This window comes from Dipodomys merriami, unplaced genomic scaffold (genome assembly GCF_024711535.1).
Source record: "Dipodomys merriami isolate MVZ:Mamm:240054 unplaced genomic scaffold, mDipMer1.0.p SCAF_68, whole genome shotgun sequence".
Lineage (NCBI taxonomy): Eukaryota > Metazoa > Chordata > Mammalia > Rodentia > Heteromyidae > Dipodomys > Dipodomys merriami.
The window spans coordinates 6,151,252-6,170,625 of NW_027206268.1; the positions used below are offsets into that span (position 1 = coordinate 6,151,252).

Consider the following 19,374-nt stretch of genomic DNA (forward strand, 5'->3'; position numbering starts at 1 on the left):
CTGAGATTTTGAGTTGTAATTTGCATACCTAGGTCACTTTCCAATATTTCTCTGATGATGGAAAACTTCAAACGGATACCACAGCCTGAAACTACTAAAAAAAAAAAATAAGATTTTTTTTTTTTTAAAAGTCATTTCAGACCGGACTTAATGATTTAAGAAAACTTTAAACCTGGAAAATCCAAAATTTTGCCTTGCAAACTGCTCTGCAGCATTATTGTTGAGGAGGTGTGTGTGTGTGTGTGTGTGTGTGTGTGTGTGTGTGTGTGTGTGTCTGTGTGTGTTCCTACATGTGCTTAGAGAAAGAAAAAAAAATGAACAAGCGAGCCAGGAGGAAAGCCATGACTCAGAGGAGTCCGATGTGTTGCTGTGTTTTATAATATTTGACTCGCTTGATGAGTAACAGATTAGACATTGTGGCAATCGAGAGCCAACACTAATGGGAGGACTTGTACATGCACGCATTACTAATAGACACCAAATATGAATGCGCTGCCGCCGAGGGTTGTGATGTTTGACTTTGGTGCCTGGGAATCTCAAAGTATAAATGATTCTGTCTCATACCTGAGCTTCTCAGACCCAGCCTTTCATGTTCCTTCAGGATGAGGGGGGAAAAAATCACATCAATAAAATGTTCTTCAAAGGACTGCCTTCTCTTTGAAAATCCTTGCATCCGTCATACTGAACTTCTCCCTGGAAACAGGAGGATCCCCGAATATCTCGGGGAATGGGGATTTTAGGGGCGCGGGGAGAGCGAGCCCCTGCGTTCAGCTTTTGCGTGGCGGTGTCCAATGCACATGGAGGGAAGCAGGTTAGAAGAGGAGAGGTTTATTATGGCTGGTGGTTTTTAGAGGTTCCAGCCCTGCTTGCTAGGGAGGGGAGGTGGGAGAAGAGCAGACCACAACCTGGCCCCTGGATAGCAGGGTAGGGGGACAAGCAAGACGGTAGCAGGGCAAGGGAGGGCTCCTAGGACACACCCCAGTAAGCTATGGGGCCTGCCTCCTGCGTTCACCATAGGGCTTTCCTGTGACTACTTCATCAAAGGATCTGTCCCTTCCTTAGGCCAGAGTCCTCCCGGTCCTGTCCACACCAGAATGTCTTTACAGAGACGCACCCAGCGGTGTGCGCTGAAGACCTCCCGGGTGCCCACCAAACTCGTCCCTTGCACCCACGTGAACGCAATGGGTGGACTGCTGGGGTCACTTCACCCCTGGACCTTGTGCAGCCTCTCTGCTCTCAGCCATGTTCATGAGCTAACACCAGGAAGTGGTCTAGAGTGTGAGAGTTTTCTAGGGAATCCAGTCTGGGGTGATCCAAAGCCCAGAGCTCCCTTGGTCGGGTTCAGATGCCGACCTACTTGGTAGAAGAGGCAACGAGACTCGTGAAGTATCTCTAGAAACAAGCAAACGGAGCAGTGGCGTGGAAAGAGCAGGACTGGGTGGAGAATCGAGAGGCCTGCCTTCAGCTTTCTCGTTCTCAGGATAATTTGGGGGATAGATGGTGACTATTTCCAGGCATTGACTGGTTCTCAGCGTCTGGGAGCATGCCAGATACAACCTGATAGTGTCAACCTAATATTACAGGTAATAAGCTGTATTTCTCAGCTTTTCAGTCCAGTGGTCCACGGGATAGGGCGATCAGAAATTGCTCTGGTAAAATACTTACTTTGAAGGGACACCAAAGATCACCAAATTCTCCAAATTATCATGTAGGTAACCCACACGATAATGCTCAAATTCCCGTGAGCTGGGACACTGGTCTCATCATGGAGTTAAATAGAAAGCAGGGTGGGATCGCTGTGGATAATTCCTTCACGAGGAAGGTTCTACTCCTATGAGGATCCACTCCAGATAGATTCGATTATAAAAGAAAGAAGAAGGAAAAAATGAAACCCGTTACAGCAACAGGTTTGCCTTTTCTGCTTTGTTCTTTCTTCAACTCTTAAAATGCACACCAAAGGCGATCAGAGAACACGATTTGAATTGCTTCGTTCTAAAATTAGTGTGTTAAACGAATAGGAAAAAAAAAACCCAACTCTCCCCCAAAGCAAACCAGTCTTCCTTTATTTGCATTCTTCTTTCATTTTCTTAACAGTTGAATTTGATTATAACTTTCATTTTGGAAGTTATAGAGGACTTTGCTCTCACGTAAACTATAAGTGCTTGTAGAAAGCTGTGTAAAGGAACGTGTATTGTTTTCAGAAAATCATCTTTCCATCTACCTGTGTTGCGGTGCTAGTGCGCGGTGTCCATCCAGTTGGAGGGAATCGGGCCGGAGAAGACACAGAATCTTGATCACAGCCTCTAGGATTGGAGGGAATACATTTACGTAGTGTAGGCCACCACGCTGTGGAACTTCATTAAGGGACTTTCTGGAAAACTAGCCACAGGGAGCCCAGCTAACAATGACACATCGTCTGTGGGGGTTTTGAAGTCATGATTTTTTTTCTTTTTTTTCCAACAGGGAAGAAAGTAGGAGAAGAAATATTTTGAAGGGAGACATAATTTTACTTACTAGCCAGCATCAAAGGAAGAGTGAGAGTTAGCCCAGGCTGACCGCATTATTCAAGAATACGCATGGAAGGCAACAACAGAGAGGTAGTATCAACAGGATCTGCAGAGCTACCACTGAAATCCGGAAGTTCAGTGGGTGGCATAGTTCTTCCAGGGCCTTTGGTGCCACCCTGACTTGAGCAGACTGACACCAGACCTGGGCTGGCTGGAGGCAAGTGGTGGGTGTTTGTTTATCTTCTTAACATTCATTGTATGGTACATCTCTCACTGATTTTTTCCGATTTCTTTTTTTTTTTTTTTAATTTTTTCTCTCTTGTGGAAATCTGGGTGCTGGAGATGGAATTCTAAAAGAAAATACTCCGTGTGAAATATCTCTGTCTAGAAGATGGCGTGTGTTTGGAGGAGAAAGTTTTCAAGATTTTGTGTTCCACGCTAGAGCAGATTCCATGAAGGAATACTGGCTCTCAAGAAATAGCCCTAACGCCGGGCACTGGTGGCTCACGCCTGTAATCCTAGCTACTCAGGAGGCTGAGATCTGAGGATCACAGTTCAAAGCCAGCCCGGGCAGGAAAGACTGTGAGACTCCTATCTCCAATAACCACCAGAAAACCGGAAGTGGCACTGTAGCTCAAGTGGTAGAGCGCTCGCCTTGAGCTGAAGAGCTGAGGGACAGCGCCCAGGCCCAGAGTTCAAGCCCCACGACCGACAAAAAAAAAAAAAAAAAGAAAGAAATAGCCCTAACCACGGATTCAAAGCTAGAAGAACAATTGGACATGTAATCAGAGCGTACACAACTTTGATTATAGTGGATTATACCAAGAAGCATGATAATACCACTGTAATTACATGTCAGCACTTAGGCCTCAGATTCTTTTTTTAGAAAATAACCACTGTGAGTTTTACGAGAATAGAACCAAGAGAAGGAGAGACGGAAGGCTCCCAGTAAGAACCTCAGTGACTAAGGAAGTGGTATTTCTCCTCCTTATTCCCCAATCTGAAACCTCCTGAAAAATCAATCCCCACTCTACCGAATAGTCGGCTGTCAGCTGACTCTAGTCAGAATCTGTTTGTGAAACAGATTCACCTTGATGTTAAATGGATTAGCGAAGATGAATCTGACAATTCCATCATAATTCATATAATTCACTTTCTTACCTAAAACTCATCAAAAAAAAACCCTCACTGTCATTTACTGAAAATGATGAAGGCTTTTCATTGTTATGAAAACCAGAAAGGTATATAGAGGTTATTTTAGAAGAAAATCAGAAAATGTTCTAATTTCTCACATTGATTTTTAAGACATTGTGGTATTTAGCTCTAATGCTTTTCCCATTGAGGTCACAGAGTAATTTTTCCTAACAGCCTTGGAGCCTTCACCTACCGAGGCTCTATGAGTCAGATATGTTCTATATTTTATTTTTATGTCTGAGAAACCTCTCTGGTAAAACATCTAATTCTAAAGATGTCTGACATGGCCCTTTGTCAAATAAGGGCGATCATTATAAAATGAGTGTGTGTCTCTGGCAAAGGAAGATCTGAACCCATTGTTAGCTCAGTGACAAGTCTGTCTCCAATAAAAATGTAACACTCTATCCTAATTTCATAAAGTACTCATTTCCAAATTAACGGCTGGTACCTCAAACAGTCCTCGTTTTGAGAATACAGTGCAAAGGAGACAGAGAAAATGAACCTGAGATAGAAACACACAGGAAGACCTTGGATGTATTTTTTTAATGGTAGAATTAGACACAAACGACTCCGCTGTACTTGCATCCAGCCTAGGTAATTATTGGACAGAAGGACAGGGCTGTTGGTTTACCAGGTGACCCCATGTTTCGGCTCCCCAGGAGTCATTCAGGCCTGGGAGAGGCTGACCCGAGCTCTGTGCGATTTGGTTTCTCACAAGTACAACGAGGGAGGATGAGGGTATCCTACACATGAAGATCATTTTGGTGTCCAGAGTCCGGCCTTCGCTTTCGCGTCCACACAGATGGGAAACACGACCCCTCTTCTAGAAACGTGGCTCACATAAAGCACGGGAAGGCACAGAACAGTTCACGGGGTACGTGATCGGGAAGAGGCACACGGGCAGAATCCCCGGATTCTAGCCTCCTTCTCTCCCTCTCTCTTCTTTCTTCTATCTATCTCTGAGAAACGAGCTTCTCTTTCATCTCCAGAGTCGTACGATCAAGAGGCTTTTCATGAAGATGTCATATATTCACTTGCACATGAAGGATCCCAAAATGTATTTTTCCAAAAGAAGAAGATCTCCTTTAAGTTGGTTTTCTGGTCAGCTTAAGTACGTATAGGGTTATGATGGATGAAATAAACAAGCGGGTTATAACAGGATTCAGTTGGCTAATTTAATCACACAATTAGGGTTGGAGGCATAGATCAGATAGGAATCATACATATACTTTTCCTATTTTCACAGTTGACGAAAATTCTTCGCATTTGACACGGGTGTTTTTGCCATCAATAGAGCCATTGTTGAGTCTCCCAGCAGAGTTTTTCCAAAGCACACTGAGTGCATTTCTTTCTTACAAGTCTGAAGTACCACATTTTTAATCCAACCAGGCTTTTTAAAATAGCAATGTTGTCTCATGACATAACAAACCTTTGTTATATATAGCCTTCATCACGCACGCGCGTGCACGCACACACACACACACAATTGATTGACTTTTAAGGTGATCTTTAAGCCTCATTTACAATGGTGATCTCTGTTTACTGCTGAGAGGTTGTCCTGTGGACAGTCCTGACAGCTGGTTCAAATTTCTTTGTCTCCTGTTTTGTAACCAGTCTCTTGGTGGCCTTCACAGACAGCTAAAATTAACATCAGGGGAAGATGTTTTGGGAATCTTCTCCAAATCTCTCTCAAGGAGAGGGTTTTGTTTTCCAACATGAAACTACTGGAAAAAAAATGTCTTAAAACATGAGGTTTGGGTTTAAGGTTGCTCTTTCTTTTTTTTGCCCTGTCTCCCCGTGAGGACATAATCTTGAGGCATGTTTTATTCCTCCAAATAAGATAATTTTGAGGAAAAAGACCCCTCAGACTTTTATTTTGCATTCCCGTTTAAAGGTAATTCTTCTTATTTCTCCCTAGAGAGAACTGTGGTTCAGCTTTTTTTTCTTATTTCACACATGTGTTTTATAGTTGGTGCTAGTGTAGCCAGAGAGTCCTCCTAGCAAGGAGAGAAATATAGTATCTAAAAAGTCTGTTCTAGAAATATGTGGACCTTTTTGTGTGTCATTATCTGCTAACTAATGGAGTATGGTAACTGTCCAGACAGCATTCCATTGTATGTGGTATTATCAATAATCTAGAGATCAGTAACCTTGGAAGATACATGCAGGTTGCATGCAAACAGGGAGCCATTTTACATGAGGGAATAGGAGGGTCGATGGAAAATGTCAGATGGCTAATTATTTATATTTTATCACAGGACAAATATTAACCCCGTGTTATGCATAATAAAATGGAAGCTCAAAGAACCAAAATAATTTGCTTTAGCATCATATCACCAGGAAAATAAGAAATTGGGTCAAGTCTGGCCAAGTGATTTTCCTTAGGATAAAAGCAAAATATGCTAACCTAGTGAAAGGCTGAGATTTAAGGAGAAATTTCCCCCCAGCTTTAGATGGATCACATCAAAAGTAAATAGCACTTGAAAGTCATCCTTCATTAAGAAATATTTTTTAAGATCCCTGGAAATTTTTGTCGAAGTCTTTCCCTTTTTATTAGCGTTTTTTTGTGTGTCGGTTCTGGGGCTTGAACTCAGGGCCTGGGTGCTGGTTTTGAGCTTTTATTTATTTATTTTTGCTCAAGCCTAGTGTGCTCTACCAACTGAGCCACAGATCCACGTCTGGATTTTTTTTTTGGTAGTTAATTGGAGATGAAGAGTCTCATGGGCTTTCCTGCCTGGGCTGGCTTTGAACCAAGATCCTCAGATTTCAGACTCCTAACTAGACAGGATTAGCAGCATGAGCCACTGGTGCAAAGCCAAGCCTCTCAATATTTAAATTTTTAAAAAATAAATGACATTTCTTGAGCCCTGGAGATCAAAGTCAAGATACATGTTCAGTCACCAGTTCAAAATCCTTCTCTCTCTTCCTGGGATAGCAGAGTTTCTTACCGAACCCGTGATCTACTTATTGGGGTGGAAGCCTGTTATTTCTGCATTTTAAAGGATTTCTGATTGTGCTAAAATAAGAAACAGCCCCCTGGAGATTGGCTTGTTTTCAAATTAGAAAAGGATGCATCATTTCCAAGGCGGTCTTTGTAAGGCAGTTTTAGTTTCTACGACTGTTCTAAGGCAAAAGGATTTATTCTCTAGAACCTCGGGGGCTCTCCACAAGGGAGAGTAGATCAGAAGGCAGATTCAGAAAGGGACAGGGCTCCGACTGAGAACTGGAACTCGGTGGGAGGGTGGGCGAGAGTCATTTTGTAACAGCTGCACTGGTAAGAAGAAATTGGAGGGAAATCGTTCATAGAGCTGTCGGGAACTCTGCCACGTGAATTGTGCTGTGGAATGAATGTCCACGCTGTTCTTTAAGATTGACTTTGTGCTTTGTGTTTTTTTAAAAAAATTTCCCTTTTCAGGGAAGACAGACTAGAGAAGAGATAACCAAACTCAGCTCCTTAATGGAGGATGGCTGGAGGGTCGTGGATCTGTTACATTCTGGATTCGGGACAAGCTTTTACCCTTGGAAAATGTCTCAGACTTGGCTTTGCCCTTATTTGTGAATAATAAGACTGAGCTAGGTTCTTTTATTTTTATTTTTTTCCTAAAATGATTCTGAGCTGGAGGAAGGCACTGAATGCCAACTTGCTCACGCATACCAAGAACAATGGAAGGCGCGGCACAGAAACATTGTTCCCATAACCTGACAGGTGGGATTCTGACTCCTTTGCTCTATTATATCATCATCATCACCATCATCATCGTCACCATAGCAAGTCTAGCTCGTCTTGGCCTCAACTCTTTCAGAAGTCATTGACTTAGCTCACCTTAACACACCTCTGTCACAGGAAGCAAGAAGGATCCAAACTCATTGAAATCAGCAAAGTAGAGGAGCCCGAGTTGGACAACATTAAAAAGTTCCTTGTTGACATGCGTCATGAAGAATGCCTGCCTACCTACCTGCAGGATACAAAGGGTCTTGATTTCAAAAGCACGCATGCATGCATGAGCCCACTAAACTTTAGACGTCCGTTATAAGAGCGGCTAAGTAGACGGCCCTTGATGGAGCAACCTCCATAGTTTTAGCTTAGTGTTTGTTTAGACCTGTGGATTCAGTCCGTTGGAGGGTTACTGACTTGCCACTGTCTTTGCTTATCTACGTGGTTTTGACCCTGGGTTCTGATCTTCAGGTTTATATGCCAAATAAGCACACTGATCTTCTTAGCTTCCCGCACCTCGAGGTGTTTTTATGTGTGTAAAATCGCATTGTTAAATTGCATTCAGTCTTGAAGGTTGAGGCTTTGAACATTGGCGGATTAATAAAAGATGGCTTTCTGCAGTGTTCCTACCAAGGAGTTCCTCGTGTGTTTTCTTTGGGTCCCAAAGTAAGATTTCCCCTCGTTTCTTCATTGCTAAATCCACCTGGAATCGGGGGAGATCCCTTAACTATTGGGGGAGGGAGGGGAGGCCACAGGGAATCCAACTGAAGACCTTGTTCACACTAGGCAAGCTAGGTAACCAAGGTGAGTACTCTTTAATACTGAGCTTCATCCCCGGTGCTGAATTACTTTTGAAACCAGCAGCCCAGGCTAGTCTTAAACTCACATTTGCTCTACTTCACCTCTCACGTGATTACATTACAGACATCCACTACCAACCCCAGTTTATATATAACAATTTTTCTTTGTTTTGCAGTGAAAAAAAATTAGCGTGAGGCACTCCTAATCACCAAGTCTATTGTCTCCTCCCTGCAAATAGAAAAAAAATTAAAACACCCCCAAACAGGTCTGGGCAAGATCTCCTCTGCTTATTTGTGAGTTGGATCTGTTTCCATGGCATTCCAAGGTTTAAATAATGCATAGAGTCCTTCCCTTCCCATTCGTATTAATTATTCATTCAAACATAGTTATGGAGCATGTCCGCTCCGTCAAGCATTGCGTTAAGAAGCCGCTGCACGGCAGAGAGCAACGAAGCTCATCCCTAGAGGTCATGTTTATGACCCCGCAAATGTTCTTCCCCCTGATATTTAACATTAGTTTACTGAAGGTTACCTGAGACAGGGAGCATCAGTAAATCAAATACACTGAGACTATGAGTGAAGCAAGGATTGTGATATTGGAACCGGTGAAGTCAATACCTGACTGTAAAAAAACATGACGAAGGAAGCCAAGTCCTGGGTGGTGGATTGGAAATGCTCCCACGTGGGATGCTAGACGCCGGTACTTCCTCTCAAGCATGACTGAAGGCCAGATTCTAGCAGCCCTGCGGTTTAGGGTCAGGGATGCCCTGGGTATGCAGAAACGCATTATTATCTGAACAAGCCTCCTTGCAACTTATGCAGGAGGCCGAGAAGCCATTCTAGACTTAGCAATCTGGCTGGGGACACGTGAAGCGGACATCCAGCCTTTTCCATTTTTCGTGTTTATCCTGTCTTTCTTTCTGCACTCATAATGGGCTACCTTTGATTCTTGAGTCACACACTCATGGAAGAATGACCGAACACACGATCCCACCGCCTGGTGGTTCACAGGTAACTGCCGACACTTGCGAAGGGAGGATCTGGAAGTCACACGGGCCCTTAATAATAATAAATATATTTTCAGTATATTTATGTCCTGTGCAATATCTGAGACATGTGTTTCTAAAACCTGTTTACCTACATTTTAAACTGAAGTGGGTGTTTTGCTAAATCCAGCCATCTTAGCAGTGGTCTAAACTCTTTGAATGTTTTTTTCAAGTAGTATTCATGAGTTCAATTAGCTATCGGTACTCTTTTTTCATTCATTCGTTAGCTCATTTACTTATTTAATAGGTATTTGAATACCTTCTACAACATTGTTGGCATTGGGAATAGTTTTGTAAACAAACAAACAAGAAGCCTATTTCATGGCTAAGTGATATCCAGTCTTGGTTGATGATTATAATTAGCTGGGAAATTAAAATATTGGAGTCGCATGATTTTCACAAGGGGTCAAATCTGAAAAACAACGCTACAGATATAGCCGATTTCTTCTTCCCTCGGCCCTACATCTTTGCAGTACAGGTGCCTGCCACCAGGGTGGTAGTTCATTGTTGCCTATTTCAGCAGATTAAAAAAAAAAAAAAAATTGGCTTCAATGGTAGCTGACTGAAATTTTTCCAGAGCAGAATAGCTATTCATTAAGCTAGTATTACCCATATTAAAATTAAAACTTGTTGCCTCCATTTTAGAATGCATATTTAAACAAGCGCATTCTTCCATCCACTCCAGAAAAAAAAAATGTTCATTTCTGTCTCCAGGCTGGGAAGGATGCCAAGCCCTGGTGTGTGTGTGTGTGTGTGTGTGTGTGTGTGTGTGTGTGTGTGTGTGTGTGTGTGTGTGTGTGTGTGTGTGTGTGTGTGTGTGTGTGTGTGTGTGTGTGTGAAGCTACACCAAGACAAAGGCTCTGTTCCCCTAGAAGGAACGGTACACAGGGGAACAAAGAAAGGAATGCTCCCTTACTACCAAGAAAATAAGCCCAAGGGTGAACATGAATGGAGTAGTAAGACACCATGCATCTCAGGGAGAGCAATCAAAGGAGGTGCAGCAGGTGGCAGCAAAGCAGATCCCTCGGAGAGGTGACGGGAAAAGGAAATCAGGCAAAGTGTTCCCAAGAAAGGCTAAAAGGCAGGCTTGAGGCTGCAGCCGGGTAAGCTGCCCGTGTTCCTCGCGAAAGCCAGAAGGAAGGGTGCGGCTGCGGCTCGTGGAAGGGGCTGGGCCTTATCAGTAGGCCTTAGGACACGGTCCGGTACTGGGGCTCAGGCCTGGCATGAATACAATCCATCATTTGAAAGTTCTCCTCTGGCTTCGGTGTGGAGGAGATGGCAGAATGCTGGCTGCGGGGGAAGCAGGTGGATGTGAACACATGAGGTGAGACAGGATGGTGACTTGGACCAGAGTTGTAGCCGTCCAGGCTCCAAGATGTAACTGGACTCAAAACAGACTCTCCAAATACATACACCAGGATTTTTGTTTAGAAAGAATGTATCCTTCTACTAAGATGAGCATAAGGAGCTCACGTAAACATTCTGTGTGGGGGGGCTGTAGCAAGTTTGAGGTACCTCATGCTCTGCTCGTACGTAGATGTGTGGAGGATGTGTGTACTTGGAACTCTAAGCAGCAATCGGGGCTGCAGATGCATGCGGATCATGAGCTGTAAATGGAGGTTCACTTTTCCCCAAGTTTCATAACAGGACTGTGGGCTTCTAGGTGATGTAGGCCCCTGTGAATCACAGCCCTTCACTAGAGAGAAAGCGTGTAATGGGCACGTCTTCTCTTTCACACCCTTGGATGTGTGAATGGAGCAACTGTGAACTTTTATTTGATAATATATTCCTGAGAATAAAAAATAGTTTTAAACTATAACTACTTCCCCGCTCCATACCGAATCAACATATATCTTAGTTTCAAACAATGGAAGTATCTGAATGAGTAAATGAGTAAAAAGTCTTTCAAACTAAGGTGGTGATTCTCAGAATGAGGTTCACACATTGTGAATGCTTCGAGAGAAAATATGAATCAAACACATTCTGTCAAACGAGTCACAAGAGGACCTATAGTTTGTAAGGTTATCATGATGCTGTAGTAATAGAAAAAAACAAAACCCAGAACTGGATTGAAAGTTGGTCGTTAAATTACGTGACTAAAGACAAATCATTTAAGTACCCTGAATTTGATTCCTTATTTGTAAAAATGTGAAAAATCAGCTTCAAAGGACTTTATGTGACAGTATTTCATAAGTTAAAAAAAGCATTCTCTCTCTCTCTCTCTCTTTATATATATATATATATATATATATCTATATATATATATAAAATTAAATCCTTAGATCTGGGGAACGTGAGTCTATGTTTTAAGAATGACTGACAAATTGACATCCAATGATGTTCTTTCAAACTTTACCAGTGCCCAAGGCCTAAAAGATGAAGGCGTGTTGTGTGTGTGTGTGTGTGTGTGTGTGTGTGTGTGTGTGTAGTGTGTGTGTGTAGTGTGTGTGTGTGTGTGTGTGTGTGTGTGTGTGTGCGTGTGCGCTCGTGCGTGTGTGCCCAGACTCCTAAAGCGGTATCTTGATTTGTGCCAAGACAGACAGATACTTGACAGGTGGGGGAAGGGAAAAGGGAGAATTTTAAGTAATTCCATAAGGAAACTTTTTAAGGGAGTGTAACATCCATCATTTTGTCAACAGTGATTTGGCTAAGGTTGTGATTTTAGAGCAGTTCACAGAAACTTTGATATATAAGATATGGTGTTATTTTACTGCTCAAGCCTAGTTTAATGTATTCATATAACTCCAGATTGTATCACTAGTTATTACCACTAGTCAGTGAAAAAAAATCTATAAATGTCATTATCACAGCTACTTTAGATCTTAAAGAGGAAAAAAAATCGTGACAATCATCTGGGTTAAATAAACCATTTGAAAAGAGGTTTCAGGAGATTGTAACATGTGAGATACTTTTAGTCACAAAACCCAGTAAGCAGGAGTTAGCAGCAAGTTTATAGTTAAAAGATCACGAGGATTCTGAGATTAGCTGTTTATTATTATTATTATTAAGAAGCAGAAACCCTTTGTCAAGAGATAATACACAAAACAAGAAAAAAATCCAGACAAAGGTACATGATTAGATGATATTACTCTCATCAAATGGCTGGTCTGGTCTGAAAATATTACATTAGAAAGGCATTGATTCAGAACTACACAGTAGAATGTAGCTGATTGAAAATGGCTCACCGTGCTCTACCCAGGACTATTTCAACAGATTAAAGATATCTGACAGGTGGGATCTGAGAAGATGCAGGTCCCAGAGGGCAGGAAAAAAAATCCTCAAGATGCTATCTATGCTTAAAAAAAGGCCGTACTCTGAGAAATAAATATAAGCCATCAACAAGATATACTGAAGGAACAAGTTAGTTCAAGCCAACCTCTATAGTCTCTGCATAGTGTTTTTTGATCCTTTGCTTTTAGCTTGTCAAGAGAGAAAGTGGAAAAATTGCAGGAGACATTTTGGTAGGTCCCACCCCATTTCTGGGGTTAACGAGGTCATATTCTTACCGTAAAGTTTGGGGTTTGGGGTACCTGTTTGAGATGGTTTAAATTCAAACTCTTTTAAATTTCTTTTATACTGTATTTCTACACTGTAGCTCTTGGTTCTCAAGTCTGGAAAATGAGATTTAGAATCGATCATAATAACTCATTCACGTGATCCCATGTCTTAGAATAGCAATGTTAACACTATCACCATTATGCTAATAGTTTGACTCTGTCTTGTATAAACTTGAAATTAACTTGGAGGAATATAAGAGTCATTGGTTCACATTTTGTTCCTTGAGGATCTTAAGGAAATTCAGCCTTAAAACACGTGCATATTTTCCCTAGGTAAAAAGTCTGGTCGTTTTTATTAGGATCTGTCTTGGTTTTAGTTGTTCTGAGTTAATATTCTCAGGTTATAGCTTGCTCTTTTAAATGCATGTTTTGTGATATTTTCGCAAGTTCTAACTATTCCATTGCCTACATTTCTTTTTTCTTCAGGGAGTGGTATATTTGTATGATGAGTCTTATCTTTAATATTTGCCATTTTCTCTCAAATACATTTTTACCTCTCCACTTTTTGTTGCTATTGCCTTTTAATTCCTTCCTGTCTTATAAGGCATTTATTTGTAGTATTTGTGGTGTGTGTACATAAATATGTGTCAACATACAGGACTTGTTTTTATCTAATATTCCCTCTGCTTTACTTGTTTCTGAAATGTCTTATTTTTTGGGTTATACAGCTTATATCTGAGTTTTTTATAATTCCAATTTATGTTTTTTTTGAATAGTTTATATATATGTTGCCTATGGCTTTCTGTGGTTTTATTGTCAGCAGATGGATTGATTTTGCTGGATTTTGTTTTCCTTGTATCTGTCTAGTATCTGCACCAAGTAACCAAAGATTTTTTTATTTGAATGTGTTGTATTATGCACAAACTATGCTGAAATTGTAAAAAAAAAAAAAACAAAAAAAACCAAAAAACCAAAAAACCCAACAACTTCAGCATAACAGTTTATCTTGGAAGTCCTGTGTGAACATCTGTATTGATGACTCAGAAGCAATAGTAACACTTTCAGCATGACGCAAGTCCTCTTCCCTGGCACATCCGCGCCATTAAAATGGAGCTAGTCTCAGGCAAGAGTGTCACTTCTAAGAAAATCTTTACAGATTTATTTAACTTCTGTTTTGGTGCTGGGGTTTGAACTCACGGCTTTCTGTTTGCCCTCTGCTACGTGAGTCATTCCTTTGGCTCCTTCATTCAATGGTTTTCCTGCATATCATCAATGGAAGATATGCAGGGATCATTTCTGCCCTGTACCAAAGTACAGTCTTCGGAACAGCACTTGGTAATTGCTTTTGAGTTATTATTTCAAATATCTACTTTATTTGGTAGCACGGTGTCAGTTGAAATAATGACTGGTAAACCATGCTTATTTGAGCCTTAGTATATTCTTGAGTTGAAACAAAGTAAAAATGTCAGACATTAAGACGTTTAATTAAATTGACAAACTACCTTTCATTAAAATGGTAATTTTTGCAGTATTATTTTTCCCTGCTGAAAAAAGGTGAAGGAAAAAAAAAACCTGGCAAGTTTAAAATTGTTAACGAGCAAAAAAGATGCGTACTTCTTAGAATTAACTTTGCCAATATAAAAATTCCATATAACATTGTGTGTTAATTTAAATCAATATAACTAATGTCTGATAATTTTATGGTTTTATCTCAACTAATGTCCAGCATTCTAACCATTCAGATCGGTCAATGACATGATTCGATTACTCCAAGCAAACCCATGGATGTGGTATGTATGAGCTTGTCCATTCTATTTTTTATAACCATACTTGATGTCAGAAAATACCTTACATAGAGACCCATTGGTTTAAATATGAGTTAAAATCTACCAAAGTATCAAATAGTTTAAAAGATTCTTTGACAACAGATCCTATCTCTGAAGTACATCTCCTAACATACGTAAACCATAAGGACCAGGACTTAGTGGAAGAGTTACAGCTAATGTAGTCCAGTGTTTGAATTTTAGTCACTGGTGGTAGGAACAGGGGAACAACCCCTCCACAATCATTTTGCAGGAAGTGACTGCGTAGGTCTTTTAATGAGAGGATGTGTAGTGTATGCATTAGTGATATTTTGATAGACACGTACCATTTTAACAGGTAAATTCGGTTTCACCAGACTAATAGGGCCCTGAAGAAGATGAACAGGACAAAGAATCATGCTTCTATCTTCCTCGGTCTCTCCCACCTGAGCACACGATCCCATGGTTGGAATGTTTGCACGCCACCGCAACTCCTGTGCTGAAGCCTAATTCCCACCATGATGGTGTCTAGAGCTGGGATTTTCCAGGGGTGATCGGAGATCTCAGAGCCTCTTGATCCTTTTGTTAGGAGAGAAGAGCAAAAATAAATAAATAAAAGTGCACATCTCTGAGAGAGAAGCGTGCTCTCAGTAGACATCAAATCCGCCCTGGTGATCACGGACTTCCTGCCTGCAGAGAAGTGATCAATGCATTTCTGAGTGTTTATAGGCAACTCCATCATGATGCTTTTGTAAAAGTAGTCTCCAAACTGGTACTCACACAAAGGGTAACACTTATGGGTAAGTTAGGGAACACACACACACACACACACACACACACACACACACACACAGAGTGACACCTAATGTTTCCCTTTTCCTCCAAACCTTGGATACGTTTACTCAGTTCTGTCTTCAGAAAATTCCAGAATGCGCCAGTGCAGTTTTGCTGCTGACACTCATTTCTTCACTGCTAACACGAATCGTGATGATCACGCGTCATCATCTTGGTTTTAGCATTATTGCAGATTTAATCCTAAAATGTTTATTCCTTCAACTGTCTACCTCTCTAATATGTTCTAATGGAACCCTGCTTCTCCACCGTTCCTGGAGCGTTAGCACACAGGAGTTGCCTTATATGGCCTTCTCTTACCCACGGCCAAGACATCACTGCCAAGACACGAAGTAGAATCAATATGAGAAAATAATTCTAATGACTCGGTAATAAAACATGTTCCAAATGTTCATGAGCTTAAATGTATTTTTTAGCACATTTCAGTAAAATACAAGGCAATGAAATATTAGTACTTTTATTGTTCAAAATTAGGATATCTGCTTGGTGGCATATTAGTAATAGTAGTAATGGTCATTTTTTTCTTACCAAAGTAACTTACTTAGAACATATGGCTATAAATAGTCAATGTTTAAATATACACATATATTTTTGTGTACTACAACCCATGCTAATTTCTATACACAAGAGTTTTTGGTATCTCATTATTGGCATTTGGGTGAGTTAACTCTTTTGGGGGAAGTTTTTTGGTAGTTTTTGTTTTTTTAATAAACATCCTATGTCTTTTCCTATTTTTCCACTTCCCACCTCTCGGTTATGACACCAAAGGTGTCTCCAAATGGTACAATATAAAAATTCAACTATAAAAATAGATGATTTATGTCCAAATATTGTGGTGTTTAAGTAGTAATCATTATACTAGAAACATGATTTGCCATTATTTAAAACAATGGTCAAGAACTTTGATAATAGTTGATGATCCATTAGCTAAATGCTAAAAAGCTAAAAGGTTAGGAATGTAAATTAACACTCATCTTTTTTTTCTTTCACATCTCTGACTTTATCTCAAACACTGCTAAAATTTTACTTTACTTTTTGAAGACTGTGTTAAATTCTTGATGACTAGATTAAATGACTGGAAAATGTAACCACACTTTAAACAAATGCAAAGTACATGCAAACCAATGTTCTTTGAAATTGGACTTGTGCAGACTGGTGGCTTTTTACTTTCACTTCGGACTATGACTCTACTAGGCCTTTTCCAAGACCTTCCTACCCTTTCCAATCCATAGAAGCAGTGTCTTTTTTTTTTTTTTTTCTGTTCTAGGTACTCTAATTCTCATAGCTTCATCAGTTTATAGGCAAGAATGCCAGTCACTGGTTCTAGTGAAACATAGTGCATGTTATGTCTTCCTTTTGTTGTTTTTACCCAGATTGTATAGCATGATCTATTTAGCGAGCCTTGCAGATAATGTGTGTAGTTTACTAACGCTTGCCTAGTCTCTGGTTTAGCTGGCAGCAGCTCAGGTCCCCTCACTGCCAGACCCCCCCCCCAGCCGGGGGCTTCTGCTGGTGACTCCATGTCACTTGTGTGTGTGTGGGAGGGGAAGGGTGGGAGGACCCGTGAAATCAAACTCCTGGTGGAGGCTGTGGAGGGTGCCGGGTTCTTGCAGCCGAGGCTCTGAAGATCCAACCATAAAACGGATCTGTAGTCAGCACAACAGCGTGTAAAAAACAACCCCAAACCCCACTTCTCCGCCTTGAATACAACGGATGCCCTCCCAACTTCCAGGTTTGAGTTCTTACAACCCCAAGGATGATCATCAGGCTCACCAGCTCTGTCCCTGAGGTCAGGCCCACCTGTTCACAGGCGGACAGACAGACAGACAGATCCACAAGACGTTCACCACAGTGGGCTCAAGGACAGGCCCACCTGTTGACAGGTGGACAGACAGACAGACCCATAGGACGTTCAGGACAGTGGGCCCAGGACAGGCCCACCTGTTCACAGGCGGACAGACAGACAGACCGCACAAGACGGTCACCACAGTGGGCCCGAGGACAGGCCCACCTGTTCACAGGTGGACAGACAGACAGACAGACCCCACAGGACGTTCAGGACAGTGGGCCCAGGAGAAGCCCACCTGTTCACAGGTGGACAGACAGACAGACCCACAGGACATTCACCACAGTGGGCCCGAGGACAGGCCCACCTGTTGACAGGCAGACAAACAGACAGAAAGACCCCACAGGATTTCAGGACAGTGGGCCCAAGGACAGGCCCACCTGTTGGCAGGCAGACAGACAGACGGACAGCCCACAGGACGCGGGGACGGCGGGCGCGAGCCCGGTACGACACGGAGGTGCTCACAGCTCAACTGAAATGCCGTGAGCAGCCCACCCTAAAACGCGGCCACCAGTGGGGACGGAGGCCGCTGAGGACGAGGGACGTGGGGACGGAGGGAGTGGGGGCGGCCACCGCGCGCGCCCACGGGGAAAGGCCCGTCATCGTCGTCGCCGTCATCCTCGTCGTCATGATCGCCTCCATCCTCATCCTCATCCTCGTCATACTAATGAGCGCCGGGCCCCGCGGGGCCTGCGTCCCCCCAACACCCGGCGGCCAAACAAAGCGCTGCGGCGCGGCGCCGCCTGCCAAGGGCTGGCAGCCAGCCAGCCAATCAGCGCGGGCGTAGCGCGCGGCCGCCAGCGTCTCCATGGTTACCGCCACAGCAACCGGTCCCCAACGCCAGGCCTGTGGGACGTGGGGAGGGGGGCGTGGCCACCCGCTCCGCGGGGAGGGGGCGTGGCCTCCTCACCTCACCCGGGAGGGGCGGCGCCGGGCGTGGCCACCGCTCTGGTGGACGGGGCTGGGGTCGGGCGTGGCCACCGCTCTGGTGGGCGGGGCTGGGCTCGGGCGTGGCCACCGCTCGGGTGGGCGGGGCCTAGCTGGGTGGGGCGTGGCCTCCGCGTCCCCCGGGAGGGGCGGCGCCCGCGCGCGGACTTTCCTTCTTTGAGGAGAAAGGGAGCGCGGTGAGGGGCCGGGCCGGGGAGGCCCGCGGAGCTGCGGGGTCCCGGACCTGCTGAGGGCCGAGCCTCCCGCGGCGCGCGGCTGCCTCGGAGAGAAATGCAAGATGTCTCCACGGGTGAGACGAGAAAGACAGCTCGCGGCCACCCTGCCACACCTCAGCCCCCTCGGCTCAGGCCTCCCCGCAGCGCCCGTCTCTCACCGGGGCGCCGGGCCCCGCCACGGAACCAACTCCCGCACCGCGACCCGGCCTGGCGCGCGCCCCGCCCGCCACGGCCCTGCCGCGGGAGGCTCCGCCCACCCAGGCCCCGCCCTATGAGGCGGCGAGGTAGAGCGCGGAGGCCCCGCCCACCCAGGCCCCGCCTCGAGCCCCGCCCTATGGGGCGGTGGGGGGGAAAGAGCGCGGAAGCTCCGCCCACTCTGGCTCCACCCTATGAGGCGGCGGGGGAGAGCGCGGAGGCCCCGCCCACCGTGGCCCCGCCCCGCCCCCCGGGCTGGGGCCCTCCGTGGGGCGGCAGAGAAGCGGCCGCGCCGCGGGTTTCCACGGTGCGTTTATTTGTCTCCTCTCCTTTGAGGGGTGGGGGAGAAGGGGGGGTCCTTCCGGAACGCTAACGGCCAGGCCGCGACGTTCATCAAAGCACGAGGATTGCTACTACAAGCTCCTCACAACCCTCAGCCCCCGCCCTTCCCGGGCCACGTCCCAGGGTTCCGCCCCTGCGCCACGCCCACGAACCCGCGCCTACGCGGCGCCAGCGCGCGACACCCTCGGCCCCGCCCCGCAGGCCCCGCCCCCGGGAGAGCCCGGGCTCGGACCCACCTCCTGTGCCCGGCCCCGCCCACCGGCCCCGCCCCCGGGAGAGCGCACGTTAGGAGCGGCGCGCGACCCGCTCGCCCCGCCCTGGGCGGCCCCGCCCCTCCCGCGTCAGGTCCGAGAGCCCGCGTTGTTACTGGCCGCGCGCGACCCACTCGCCCCGCCCTCGGGGGCCCCGCCCCCGC

At 44.6% G+C, this 19,374-nt stretch overlaps 1 long non-coding RNA gene across 1 annotated transcript; it reads right to left on the reverse strand.

Moving 5' to 3' along the window:
- Positions 1-585: 585 nt before the first annotated feature.
- LOC138815905 (uncharacterized) lies at positions 586-17,726 on the reverse strand. Its single transcript, XR_011368524.1, has 4 exons — positions 17,640-17,726; positions 14,909-15,140; positions 9,157-9,274; positions 586-693 (listed from the first exon to the last, which is right to left on the reverse strand). It is a non-coding gene; the product is annotated as an uncharacterized lncRNA (long non-coding RNA).
- Between the last annotated feature and the right edge of the window lie 1,648 nt (positions 17,727-19,374).